Genomic DNA, 13,724 nt, shown 5'->3' on the forward strand with positions numbered 1-13,724 from the left:
AAACCATAACCGCAATGTGGAATGATAATCACCGAAGAATCTCACAAAGGGGGAAACGGGACGTGTTATTCGATTAATTGAATCACTTGGACTAAATAATTGGACAAATTGATTATTAATTCGTAAACGCATCGATGGTTCACGGAACGGCGGGAATGCTCTTTTCCTTGAAAGATCACAATTTCAAAATACCGAGACACATAACACGAATAGGATCGGTGTCTAGCGAGTACTCGCGTGCTATGACTCGGGTCCGGGCCCAATTTGAGGCTGCTCGAGTCGAGGCGCACGAGTCCTTTTTAGACCCCTTCGTGTGACGCGATCTTCAATTTACATACGAACATCACAATTTTATTATCCAAGGGCATAACTGTCATTCCGTGATTCACCGATACCCTAGGCGTTAGGGAGTTGGAAACACCTCGATCTATGGGCAAGAAAGGGCAACCCGTTCGGGTGCGAGTTTCATTCGTACAACCCATTCCGTTCACTTTCGGTGTTTCTATCTTCCTACCGTAGATTCGGTGGTTAGCATTGTTATTTCTATTGCAAAACACAAAATACCGGATTAATCATTCATTTGACCTAATCAAACATTAGATAATGGCTAGGCAGAACTCTAGGTTCCAAAGCTAGAGTCAAAACATGAGTTTGGCATATTCAGTGAAACCGCACTGTCACTATACAGAATAAAGCCTTAAAACAAACTCACACACATAGTTGACCTAGAACTGCATTCTAGCACATTCATTTGTTTGTCTAGGGTAGGGAGATTGTTTGCTAATCAACCCCAGTTAATAACTGATTAAATCACGTACATTCGACTTAATATACAACTTGTCTGTATTTACCTATATTTGTCAGTTATAGTTTGTTTTTCATCAGTTTTATCAGTTTTCTTCTGTTTTCCATTTGCGTTTGCTAATTTGTGGTGGTTCGGGTCCGAGCCCATGGGTTACGTGTTGCACGGAGTCCAACACCCCAAATCACCGAACACGAGATTCAACGCCTCCTAACTCACTAAGCGCATGCAACCCGAGTGCGGAATGGGATCTAGCCTCGAGTCACCATCACACTCCAAATATGGCCTATGTGGAAGGCAATTTGGATTGGATGTGTGAAACGTGTTTAGATATCACCCGGGAGCTCGATCGGTCCAACGGTTACAGTGGGAACTAATCGGTTCTCCTGCAAACTGTCGGTTCGATTGGACCCGACCCCCGGCTCTTTGAGCCAGCGTTGCCTTAATTTGTTTATCGGTCATTCAAAACACACGGTGAGCCGGAGCGAAATATTGGCCCAATGCAAACCGATTGGGATCCATTTACTTTATTCAGTTGTATTCTGTAATTATTCGAGTGTACATTGTGAGGATCTTATTTGTACATCTACTCATTCATTTGTAAGGATCCCCAATCGGCAAGTGAGAGGTCCGAGTGTTGAACCGGTCAAGTTGGTCTATTAATGCCTAGAGACGAGTAAGCCCGAATACTCGCGGTTTCGGTTCACGCAGGGAGTCGACCGCTGTGGTTTGACAAACTGTAAACATTAGGATAGTGAACCGATTCCTCGACGCACGAGCCTACTCATCTTTTGGGTTCTTGGCCCAACTTGATCAATTCATCGACTTTACGGTGTCAAAACGGGTAAGTCAAGTGCAACCCTAAATCACGCGGTAAATAAACAAAACGGCAAGCCTAGCAAACTAGACTACCGAAAGGGCGTGTGGGATATAGGCCCACACGTAATAGAACCCCCGAATCCGGAATTTTCGGTTCCATATGACCATTGCCTTAGTATTTAGGTGTACGCCGTACCCCTAGACCCGGGCGACTCAACGGCCCTCGACCTACGGGTCGTAAACAGTAAGTGGCGACTCTTTCTCACGTGCGTCCGTCGCGCGTCCCCGGGAAGGTGGATACTCCCAAGCCGCGTTGCATAGGCTTTGTGCATGCGTGCCCCGACGAGATTAAATTCGGGTTTGCACAAATACCTCGCTAGGTTATCACGCATCTCGCGGCCTAGGCAAAAGTTAGGGGACAATATCGGCTGGACCACGAAAGAAAGGCAACATTCCTCCGTGAAGCTACAACGAGTAGTGGTTCGGCAATCTTCAACGCAAGCAAACTCTCTTCGACTCTCTGGGCTCGAGACTCGCCTCAAAACGGGATCGAATCAACATATCCTTGATTTGGAGGATCCCACAAAATCTCTCCCTTTACCCTTATGCACATATTCCGCGGGTCATCCCGCTTCATGAAAGGCCATTCCCTCAAAAGGACGCGGCCACCCTCCAAACGGCCACCGATAGCGAGTCCCCGACACATCTTTACATAGATTCTTCCTATACATCCCAATCTGTCACGACCCAAATTTTCGATAGAACTTTTCCTAAATTTCATCGAATCCATTATCACATAAAAACTTACTTCTCATAAATTTCCAAAGTATATAACCAATCCATCAACTCTAATAGGTATATACACTTTTCCGGAGATTTCTTTTTCGCTCTCACATCATTGATACAACTAAACAAAATCTTCAGGTCGTAACATTCTAAAGTCCATTCTATACAGAAAGGATATCTATTAAATAACTAAGGTTCCTACCTAGTCCTCCAAGCTAATCCCCGATATCAAAAAGTGGTTCCTCCGCGCAATCGGAAGCTTATCTGAAAAAAATGTATGCAGAGTGTGAGCTGCATCTCAGTGAGCACTAAATTCCAAAGCAAAATGAATAATATTAAGTGATAAATATATTTTAGACAATCAAATATTCATATAGACAGTAGTAGCATAAGCAAATATTCACCCACACGACATATTAGACAATACATATAAATGATTACTACGTTCATTCATCAACAATCAATTACCCTTATAACCATATAAACTATTATTAGAATTAACCATTAACCAACATCATTTTGCACTCATAACCTAACTAAATCAAATTAGCAAGCAAAACGGTTTCAATACAATAATTCAGACCATCATAATAATCATCACATTTACAGCAATCCAACCAAACAACCAATATACAACACAACCAAATCAATATAGCCATAGGGTTGCGTTTCCTCGCAACAGAGTTATGACGGTACCGTGACCCAGCACTTCTCGCACATATCATTCTCAACTCCCAATATCCATATCTCATAAGCGGGGGCCGCCTATTAACCTCTGGCGGTAAGAGTTGACCTCAATTTGTATTCCGCCGGGTCCAGCGGCCGATCATGCCCTTATTTATATTCCGCCGGGTCCAGCGGCCGATCAGGCCCTATTTGTATTCCGCTGGGTCCAGCGGCCGATCTGGCCCATTTTGTAATCCGCCGGGTCCAGCGGTCCCATGGCTATAGTCAAACAACAATCACAAGCACAGTCAACTGCAGCCATGCCATCACACATCATAAGCCCACACCAAATCCTTATTCCCAAATTATCACAGTTCCGTATACACATACACAAACACAACCACAATCATTTTCCAATTGAATCACAGTATCATCATATTTTTCTTACGCAAGCCACATACTCAATCACACTGCATATCCCAAATCAAGGTGAAACATAAAAGGCCATATTTCTCATATCCTTTCCCACAACATTGCAAGACCGATCCTTAATCTAACTACCACTATATTCGTCTTAAATAATTTATATAATTATAACACATAATTTCACAAGGAAATAGAGTATTCATATAACATACTATAACTATATATATCATTTCACAATGGAATGAAGTACTCACCGACAACTTCCAGAAAGATAGCTCACTGGATTGAACCTTCAGAATCCTCGATTTCCTATAATTTGCAAACATAAACTTAGAAAATAATTAACATAGCACTATTATAGGCCTCCCGCACCTCCCACAATCTCCTTTAGAGCCTATTATTTCCAATAAGTCTCGATTTATGTATATATATGTATATATATATATATATATATATCGTATTCATCATTTTCATTTCTCATCTATATCAAAAACTACTTAAAATAATCTCTATAATCTTCATTTAAACAACCATGATTGTTCTTATCAATTTCAAGGTAAATGATAGATTCATAAAGGACTAAAAATATATATAATTACCGTAATAGCAACAGCCAGGTAATACTTTATATAAGAAATTCAACATCATGAAACTCGAGACAACATAGCGTAATCTCCTAGCATCGCCTACCCAATATTATTCATAACAATTTATAATAACCTATCTAAGCTAAAATAGTAATACTAGAACTTTAATAGCTTAACAACAATATATATACACACACAAATATATATATATATATATATAATTGAATCACTAACCATATCTAGTTAATACAAATTGAACAGTTCAACCTAACTAACTCACATAAATAATTCAATTCATATCAACTTGGACATTATATATATTTTATCTTAACATTATTAAGCTTAACCGAATGGGATTGGTTTGGATGCGCACGAGAACAAGATTCAGAAGAAGCAAGCAACACTTTTAAAGAAAAAAAAAACAATAAGTGAACGGCCGTAAGCAACAAGGAACTAACAAGCTGCCAATACCATCAAAGTTCCCCAGAAAATTCCTACTTGCTTTGCAGGAAGACCCCAAAACTAAAATTGAAAAGACTCCCGAATTAATTAACTTCTCCATCTTCATATTTTCTGGCACCAAAATGCTACGTTGATATCTCCTTCATACATATTATACATTAATTGTTTGTTGTAAGCAACTAATAGAACCGAACCGAGCATATAAATATGTGTGTATGTTTTACTTCTGCACTAATCAAAAGCTCACGAAAATCAGTATAATTGATTACACCCAAGTCGAGTCAAACTCAGAAAAATCACGGGAGATGAGCAAGATGGAGAGTAAGCGACATGCATAATTGCAATGATAATAATAATAACAAAATTGAGTCAGTCGATTAATCCAATCCATTTATCTAATATGATATGATGCAGAGTATCGTTTAGCAAATCACAAAGTCGGAAGCTACAATCCAGTCCACAATTTCAAACTCTCCGGCGTGATGAATTTCTACTTGAAATTCTCCTCATTAGTCAGAAATTCACAGCAGAGAAGAGAGAAGCGAAGTCAGACCTGAGCCACCCACTCAATAGCGGGAGAGATTAAGCGGCAAGGACCACACTAGTCGGCCACGAACTCCACCAGCACAGGCCGGTTGCTTTTCAACACCGTATCAGCGAACTGGCTCTCATCGATTTCGGTTATACCTCCAGCAACAGCGCCGCATTTCAGCGCTAACCTCCGCCGCACGACAGGCACTGGAGGTTTTCTCCCGGGCAGGGTCAAAGACGAAGTCGCTGTGAACGAGGACGACGTCTTCAAAGAAGGAGGTGTCAAGAAACCGGAGCTGGAGCTAGCAACTTAACAAACTTGAGGGAGTGACTGCGAAACACTACCGTTGAACCGGACAGAAGCTTGCTAGCGTCCATGGCGATTGGCGAGGCTCGCCAAGCAAAGGAGAATTGAAAGAGAGAGACAGAGGGAGGGAGTGATCCCGATCTTTTTCAGCTCAGCAGAAGGAAGGAAAAAAAAACAAAAGGAAATGAAATGGTTGGAAGCATCAGAAGGAAAGGACTATGGCGGTGGGTTTACCTAGGGGTAATGGGGCCACGTGGGGCCCCTTTCAACCCCACTTTCTTCTTTTTTTTTTTTTTTCAGCAACGTATATATAATCTATATATATATATATATAAGTGTATGAGCATATGTACTATTTGGCATAAAAATAATCGATCTCACAATCTCCCCCACTAATAGAAATTTCGTCCTCGAAATTTATTTATGTGATACCAGAAAAGTTAGAACATTAGGAGTTATGGCATCCTCAGGTCCCCATATCACCTCTGAACTGACTTTTCCAAACTTCCGCTGAGCCACTATACTAATTAGATGTTCTGAGCTCCAATCTTGTAGAATATTCAAATCTCCATCTCAAAGCAACTCTAAGATTCTTGAATTCGAATACCGAAGGCTCTATCCAAAATCAGATCTATAGAATTCCTGCCATATCGCTGGGATATATAAACTGAAATAAATTCCAAATCTGCCTTAGGTGCTCAAAGATTTATATATGTCCTTGCTGATGGTAGAATTGGCCAATCTCAACCTGATAGCTTTTCCAATAGAATTATCCATGCCAAAGTGGATTGCTGATAGCAGAAATTTAGAATACCAGAAACCCTTGCTGAACTCATACGATGATGCCAGACTAAAATATTAACCCAAGCAATAATAAAATCCCAAGATCAATGATAAGAACCAAGTAAGATCCTGTTGAATAAGCAGAGCAACAATTCCCTCAATCTCGTATGATCAAGCCCACGACAACATCAACCCTGACTGGTTGCAGATATAAAGGAGAAAATAATATGGAGTCGCCATTGCTGGAATCGGAGAACACAGGATGGCAGACAACATTGAACAATTAATACTCCAGGAAATATTCCAATAAAGGAAATCTGACATATATGCTCAAAGGTCGTGGGAACTTCCTGAAAGAATATCTCTGAACTTGATCTGTAAACCATATATGTATAACCGAAATTTATCTTGACCCTAATACTTAACTGAATTCAGCACTCGTTTGAAGTTCGAAGAATAGCGGATCATAATGCTGATTCCGTGAGAAACTTAAACTATGGGGAACCTGAGGTGCCTCCCTTTACTTAGGTCTTAATAGTATTATAATAATTATGTAGATAGATCTCGAAAAATATCCTTAAGTCCCAAGCTTATTCTTTAATCAAGCACAAAGAAATTAATGAATATCAACCTCTAAAAAAATCCTACTAATATGTCCGTAAGGTAATTAAAGTTTCTCATGAGTAAATTCGGCAATTAAGTTCGGAACTAATCAAATAACTAACATAACAACTAAACAAGGAAATCACAATTAAAGCTTGGCCACATTTGCTTCTAATTTGGTTAACCTTCATTCTGAATCTCCAATTTAGATCTTGTTCTTCAGTTTTCTAATTTAGTAATACACTAAATTAGTCCATGAACAAGTCCCTCCCTTACCTAGCCTAAAAAATGAAATTCCAGCAGATTAACCATCTACCATTGGATTTGGTTCTTCGATTGATTCATTACCATCGAGTACGCATTCAGACACTTCCATAACAATCTGATTTCAAACTCAAATTACTGTTTAAGTCATTCTCCAAAATTCCTACTCCAATAAGTCTCCCAAACAGTCAAAATAAACCACATAACCTACGCTTCCTATTTATGTAAATTCCAATAAACATACGTAAGACCCCCTACTTATTCTTTAACCCAAGCAGAAACTTCTCAAGTCATTCACGTACACAAAACTAAGAAATATCTCATCACAAAGCCTCTAAAATCTCAAAGGAAATCTTCGGGAATCAAACAAGTCAATGTTTGCAACTCATCCATATTATATGGGATTTAAGTCTAAATTATGAAAATTCTATACAAAAGTAAGTTTGAAATAGAAGTTATAAGTTTAGTAACTCAATACAATCAAATACAAACAAAAACAATTCTTTGAAACCTTAAACCAGCCATAAGTGCATACACAATTCGGTCATGCATTCCCGAATATGACCAAGGATACCTAATTTGCAACTAGCCATAGTCTACAATTATCAATTGGAAATCAGTCATATAATATATCTACTTCACCACAGCAACACGATGGCCTCTGCCAAATAATCATTTCCAAACAACGCCCACTGTTCACCTGCTTAGTATCAATTTCCCTATTGTGAAATGTATATGTAAATTTCAACAAGCAGACATAAGCCCGTGCTTATTCGCTAACAAATCCAAAGCAAAAACAACTCAATTAACAAGCATAGAATTCAAAGAAATCCTATCAAAATCACCACAATTATCCAAAAATTTCTCGGGGATCAAGCCTCAACTGAAGTCTACAGGATCTCCAAACCTAGGCTCTGATACCAAAATTGTCACGACCCGAATTTTCAATAGAACTTTTCCTAAATTTCATCGAATCCATTATCACATAAAAACTTACTTCTCATAAATTTCCAAAGTATATAACAAATCCATCAACTCTAATAGGTATATACACTTTTCCGGAGATTTCTTTTTCGCTCTCACATCATTGATACAACTAAACAAAATCTTCAGGTCGTAACATTCTAAAGTCCATTCTATACAGAAAGGATATCTATTAAATAACTAAGATTCCTACCTAGTCCTCCAAGCTGATCCCCGATATCAAAAAGTGGTTCCTCCGCGCAATCGGAAGCTTATCTGAAAAAAATGTATGCAGAGTGTGAGCTGCATCTCAGTGAGTACTAAATTCCAAAGTAAAATGAATAATATTAAGTGATAAATATATTTTAGACAATCACATATTCATATAGACAGTAGTAGCATAAGCAAATATTCACCCACACGACATATTAGACAATACATATAAATGATTACTACGTTCATTCATCAACAATCAATTACCCTTATAACCATATAAACTATTATTAGAATTAACCATTAACCAACATCATTTTGCACTCATAACCTAACTAAATCAAATTAGCAAGCAAAACGGTTTCAATACAATAATTCAGACCATCATAATAATCATCACATTTACAGCAATCCAACCAAACAACCAATATACAACACAACCAAATCAATATAGCCATAGGGTTGCGTTTCCTCGCAACAGAGTTATGACAGTACCGTGACCCCGCACTTCTCGCACATATCATTCTCAACTCCCAATATCCATATCTCATAAGCGGGGGCCGCCTATTAACCTCTGGCGGTAAGAGTTGACCTCAATTTGTATTCCGCCGGGTCCAGCGGCCGATCATGCCCTTATTTATATTCCGCCGGGTCCAGCGGCCGATCAGGCCCTATTTGTATTCCGCTGGGTCCAGCGGCCGATCTGGCCCATTTTGTAATCCGCCGGGTCCAGCGGTCCCATGGCTATAGTCAAACAACAATCACAAGCACAGTCAACTGCAGCCATGCCATCACACATCATAAGCCCACACCAAATCCTTATTCCCAAATTATCACAGTTCCGTATACACATACACAAACACAACCACAATCATTTTCCAATTGAATCACAGTATCATCATATTTTTCTTACGCAAGCCACATACTCAATCACACTGCATATCCCAAATCAAGGTGAAACATAAAAGGCCATATTTCTCATATCCTTTCCCACAACATTGCAAGACCGATCCTTAATCTAACTACCACTATATTCGTCTTAAATAATTTATATAATTATAACACATAATTTCACAAGGAAATAGAGTATTCATATAACATACTATAACTATATATATCATTTCACAATGGAATGAAGTACTCACCGACAACTTCCAGAAAGATAGCTCACTGGATTGAACCTTCAGAATCCTCGATTTCCTATAATTTGCAAACATAAACTTAGAAAATAATTAACATAGCACTATTATAGGCCTCCCGCACCTCCCACAATCTCCTTTAGAGCCTATTATTTCCAATAAGTCTCGATTTATGTATATATATGTATATATATATATATATATATATCGTATTCATCATTTTCATTTCTCATCTATATCAAAAACTACTTAAAATAATCTCTATAATCTTCATTTAAACAACCATGATTGTTCTTATCAATTTCAAGGTAAATGATAGATTCATAAAGGACTAAAAATATATATAATTACCGTAATAGCAACAGCCAGGTAATACTTTATATAAGAAATCCAACATCATGAAACTCGAGACAACATAGCGTAATCTCCTAGCATCGCCTACCCAATATTATTCATAACAATTTATAATAACCTATCTAAGCTAAAATAGTAATACTAGAACTTTAATAGCTTAACAACAATATATATACACACACAAATATATATATATATATATATAATTGAATCACGAACCATATCTAGTTAATACAAATTGAACAGTTCAACCTAACTAACTCACATAAATAATTCAATTCATATCAACTTGGACATTATATATATTTTATCTTAACATTATTAAGCTTAACCGAATGGGATTGGTTTGGATGCGCACGAGAACAAGATTCAGAAGAAGCAAGCAACACTTTTAAAGAAAAGAAAACAATAAGTAAACGGCCGTAAGCAACAAGGAACTAACAAGCTGCCAATACCATCAAAGTTCCCCAGAAAATTCCTACTTGCTTTGCAGGAAGACCCCAAAACTAAAATTGAAAAGACTCCCGAATTAATTAACTTCTCCATCTTCATATTTTCTGGCACCAAAATGCTACGTTGATATCTCCTTCATACATATTATACATTAATTGTTTGTTGTAAGCAACTAATAGAACCGAACCGAGCATATAAATATGTGTGTATGTTTTACTTCTGCACTAATCAAAAGCTCACGAAAATCAGAATAATTGATTACACCCAAGTCGAGTCAAACTCAGAAAAATCACGGGAGATGAGCAAGATGGAGAGTAAGCGACATGCATAATTGCAATGATAATAATAATAACAAATTGAGTCAGTCGATTAATCCAATCCATTTATCTAATATGATATGATGCAGAGTATCGTTTAGCAAATCACAAAGTCGGAAGCTACAATCCAGTCCACAATTTCAAACTCTCCGACGTGATGAATTTCTACTTGAAATTCTCCTCATTAGTCAGAAATTCACAGCAGAGAAGAGAGAAGCGAAGTCAGACCTGAGCCACCCACTCAATAGCGGGAGAGATTAAGCGGCAAGGACCACACCAGTCGGCCACGAACTCCACCAGCACAGGCCGGTTGCTTTTCAACACCGTATCAGCGAACTGGCTCTCATCGATTTCGGTTATACCTCCAGCAACAGCGCCGCATTTCAGCGCTAACCTCCGCCGCACGACAGGCACTGGAGGTTTTCTCCCGGGCAGGGTCAAAGACGAAGTCGCCGTGAACGAGGACGACTTCTTCAAAGAAGGAGGTGTCAAGAAACCGGAGCTGGAGCTAGCAACTTAACGAACTTGAGGGAGTGACTGCGAAACACTACCGTTGAACCGGACAGAAGCTTGCTGGCGTCCATGGCGATTGGCGAGGCTGGCCAAGCAAAGGAGAATTGAAAGAGAGAGACAAAGGGAGGGAGTGATCCCGATCTTTTTCAGCTCAGCAGAAGGAAGGAAAAAAAAACTAAAGGAAATGAAATTGTTGGAAGCATCAGAAGGAAAGGACTATGGCGGTGGGTTTACGTGGGGCCCCTTTCAACCCCACTTTCTTCTTCTTTTTTTTTTTTCAGCAACGTATATATAATCTATATATATATATATATATATAAAAGTGTATGAGCATATGTACTATTTGGCATAAAAATAATCGATCTCACACAATCTCACCAATTAGGCGCAACTGATATCCTTTGTAGGTTTCCTTCTCTCCATGCACAGGTGCAGCCAAGAACCCCACAGGGCATCTCCTTCTTGACGAACACGCGACTGACTCATGCAGCAGATCGCGACCTCGAACCGAATGGAGGGCAGTATAGGGAGTCCACTTGATTCCAGTTCAGGAAAGCAACGAATGGCACTTCACGTCACCCGAATACAATTTCGATTCAGGACGGAGCAATCTGCCCCCCCCCCCCCCAACACCGTGTGATGCCACCTAGCATCGACCCCCATCTCTACCTTCCCTACACTTTAGTGATTTTACTGCTTTTTACGGGCTTCGGCCTAGTGACTTTTACTGCTTTCTACGGGCTTCAGCCTAGTGATTTTACTGCTTTCTACAAGATTCGGCCTAGTGACTTTACTGCTTTCTACGGGTTTCGGCCTAGTGACTTTGCTGCTTTCTACGGGCTTCGGCCTAGTGACTTTTACTGCTTTCTACGGGTTTCGGCCTAGTGACTTTACTGCTTTCTACGGGCTTCGGCCTAGTGATTTTACTGCTTTCTACGGGTTTCGGCCTAGTGACTTTTACTGCTTTCTGCGGGCTTCGGCCTAGTGACGTTACTGCTTTCTGCGGGCTTCAGCCTAGTGACTTTACTGCTTTCTGCGGGCTTCGGCCTACTGACTTTACTGCTTTCTACGGGCTTCGGCCTAGTGATTTTACTGCTTTCTACGGGCTTCGGCCTAGTGATTTTACTGCTTTTTACGGGCTTCGGCCTAGTGATTTTACAGCTTTCCACGGGCTTCCGCCTGGCATTTTACAGCTTTCCACGGGCTTCGGCCTGGCAATTTACTGCTTTCCACGGGCTTCGGCCTCGCACTTTACTGCTTTCTACGGGCTTCGGCCCTACACACACTGTCCTGCGGGCTAAGGCCCTTCATCCACCACTTCATAATCTCCACCTCTCAATCATGCCACTATCTTATGACAGGTTCGGGCATTTTGCACATCCTCCCTAAGTATCCAACGTGGAGGGGCGAGCTATTACGGAGAGCGACAACAAGACGGTCGCCGGAACCAAAAAGGGATGCTTCTCATGATCTTTGGTTACCTCCTCTAATCGAGCACGCAACCAAAGAGGGGCAAGCTGTCAGCACCCCATTCTGGTCCACCGGCTCCAACGGAGGACTTCCGACCAAAGCTCGGGACACTACTCATGAACGGGAAATCGGAGGCGAACATACGGGCACAGAGTCATGAATTACGGGAGAGAAGCATGGTCCACTAGGAGAGCACGAGAGGGCAATCGGAGGAGTGAACAGACGACGAGCCCCAAAAACAACAGAGACTGGCACTGTGGCACTATTCATCATCGAATCACGGGAGCATCGAATGGTGCCCAATGTGGGACTCTAAAAATCCCTCCTGGTGCCAAAGTGACCAATGACACGCCCGGGTGCATTTCGGAGGCATCCTACTTAAGCCGGGACACCCCCGAACTCTCACAGACGCCTTTTCTAACAGGGCTCCCAGGAGGCCTGATCCACTGACAAGTAAACGGCACCCGGAAACGGGCCTGCACGCATCCAAGGACCATCGGGATCTTGGAACAAGTCTTAGATGGCCTTTCGGAACCCGACTTGGTTTCTCGAGGGACGTTTCAGTGGTCACAAACGCCCCTCGGCGGGTCTTCGGGGCATATTGATGGCAAACAGAGATCATAGCGATCCCCGAACACCTCAAGGCATTCGGTAAACATCGATAACACCCGGACCACGAATCCCTAGGTCACCTCCAGCTAATGGTCTTCGGTCAGGGACGGCGAGCCAACGATCCCGCGCAGGACAAAAAGTTCACCGAGACGAGCACTACAATGCACAAAGGAGCAATTGGAGAACGGGGACGGTCAACTCCACTATGAGTATCCAAACAGGGCAAAACTGGCTCTCGAGGCGCCGAGTCGTCAGAACATTCGTTCACATGACACATGGCGATATTAGACTCATTCAAATTCTCTTCGTGCAATCATCCCAAATCTATCAATTAATCGGATCTCAGAGGTCGGATGCGCGATCAATCAAGCCTCGAGCTTTTCCCGACTTTTCTCCTAGTCAAATGGGACCCACAGCTCAGCCAAGCCAAGCCCCAAGCCACGGCTCAACCCCAACAGCCACGACTCGACCCCAAGCCGTGGCTCAGCCGCACCTAGCCACGGCTCAACCCCATGGCCGGCGGCTCAACCCTTCCTCCCTTCCCTCCACCACACAATTCAAATATCTCTTACACCCTCTCACACATCTCTCCCATCCATCACCTCCCATCAACTTTCCCTTCCTTTCCCCACACTCAACATGACATCTTCCCCT

General features: G+C 41.2%; 2 long non-coding RNA genes across 2 annotated transcripts; both read right to left on the minus strand.

Moving 5' to 3' along the window:
* Positions 1-2,386: 2,386 nt before the first annotated feature.
* On the minus strand, positions 2,387-5,566 carry LOC116199198. The gene is made up of 3 exons (XR_004155490.1): positions 5,102-5,566; positions 3,754-3,808; positions 2,387-2,671 (listed from the first exon to the last, which is right to left on the minus strand). It is a non-coding gene; the product is annotated as an uncharacterized LOC116199198 (long non-coding RNA).
* A 2,665-nt stretch (positions 5,567-8,231) lies between these two features.
* On the minus strand, positions 8,232-11,089 carry LOC116199184. Its single transcript, XR_004155486.1, has 3 exons — positions 10,704-11,089; positions 9,358-9,412; positions 8,232-8,275 (listed from the first exon to the last, which is right to left on the minus strand). It is a non-coding gene; the product is annotated as an uncharacterized LOC116199184 (long non-coding RNA).
* Positions 11,090-13,724: the final 2,635 nt, after the last annotated feature.

This window comes from Punica granatum, chromosome 3 (genome assembly GCF_007655135.1).
Source record: "Punica granatum isolate Tunisia-2019 chromosome 3, ASM765513v2, whole genome shotgun sequence".
Classification (NCBI taxonomy): domain Eukaryota; kingdom Viridiplantae; phylum Streptophyta; class Magnoliopsida; order Myrtales; family Lythraceae; genus Punica; species Punica granatum.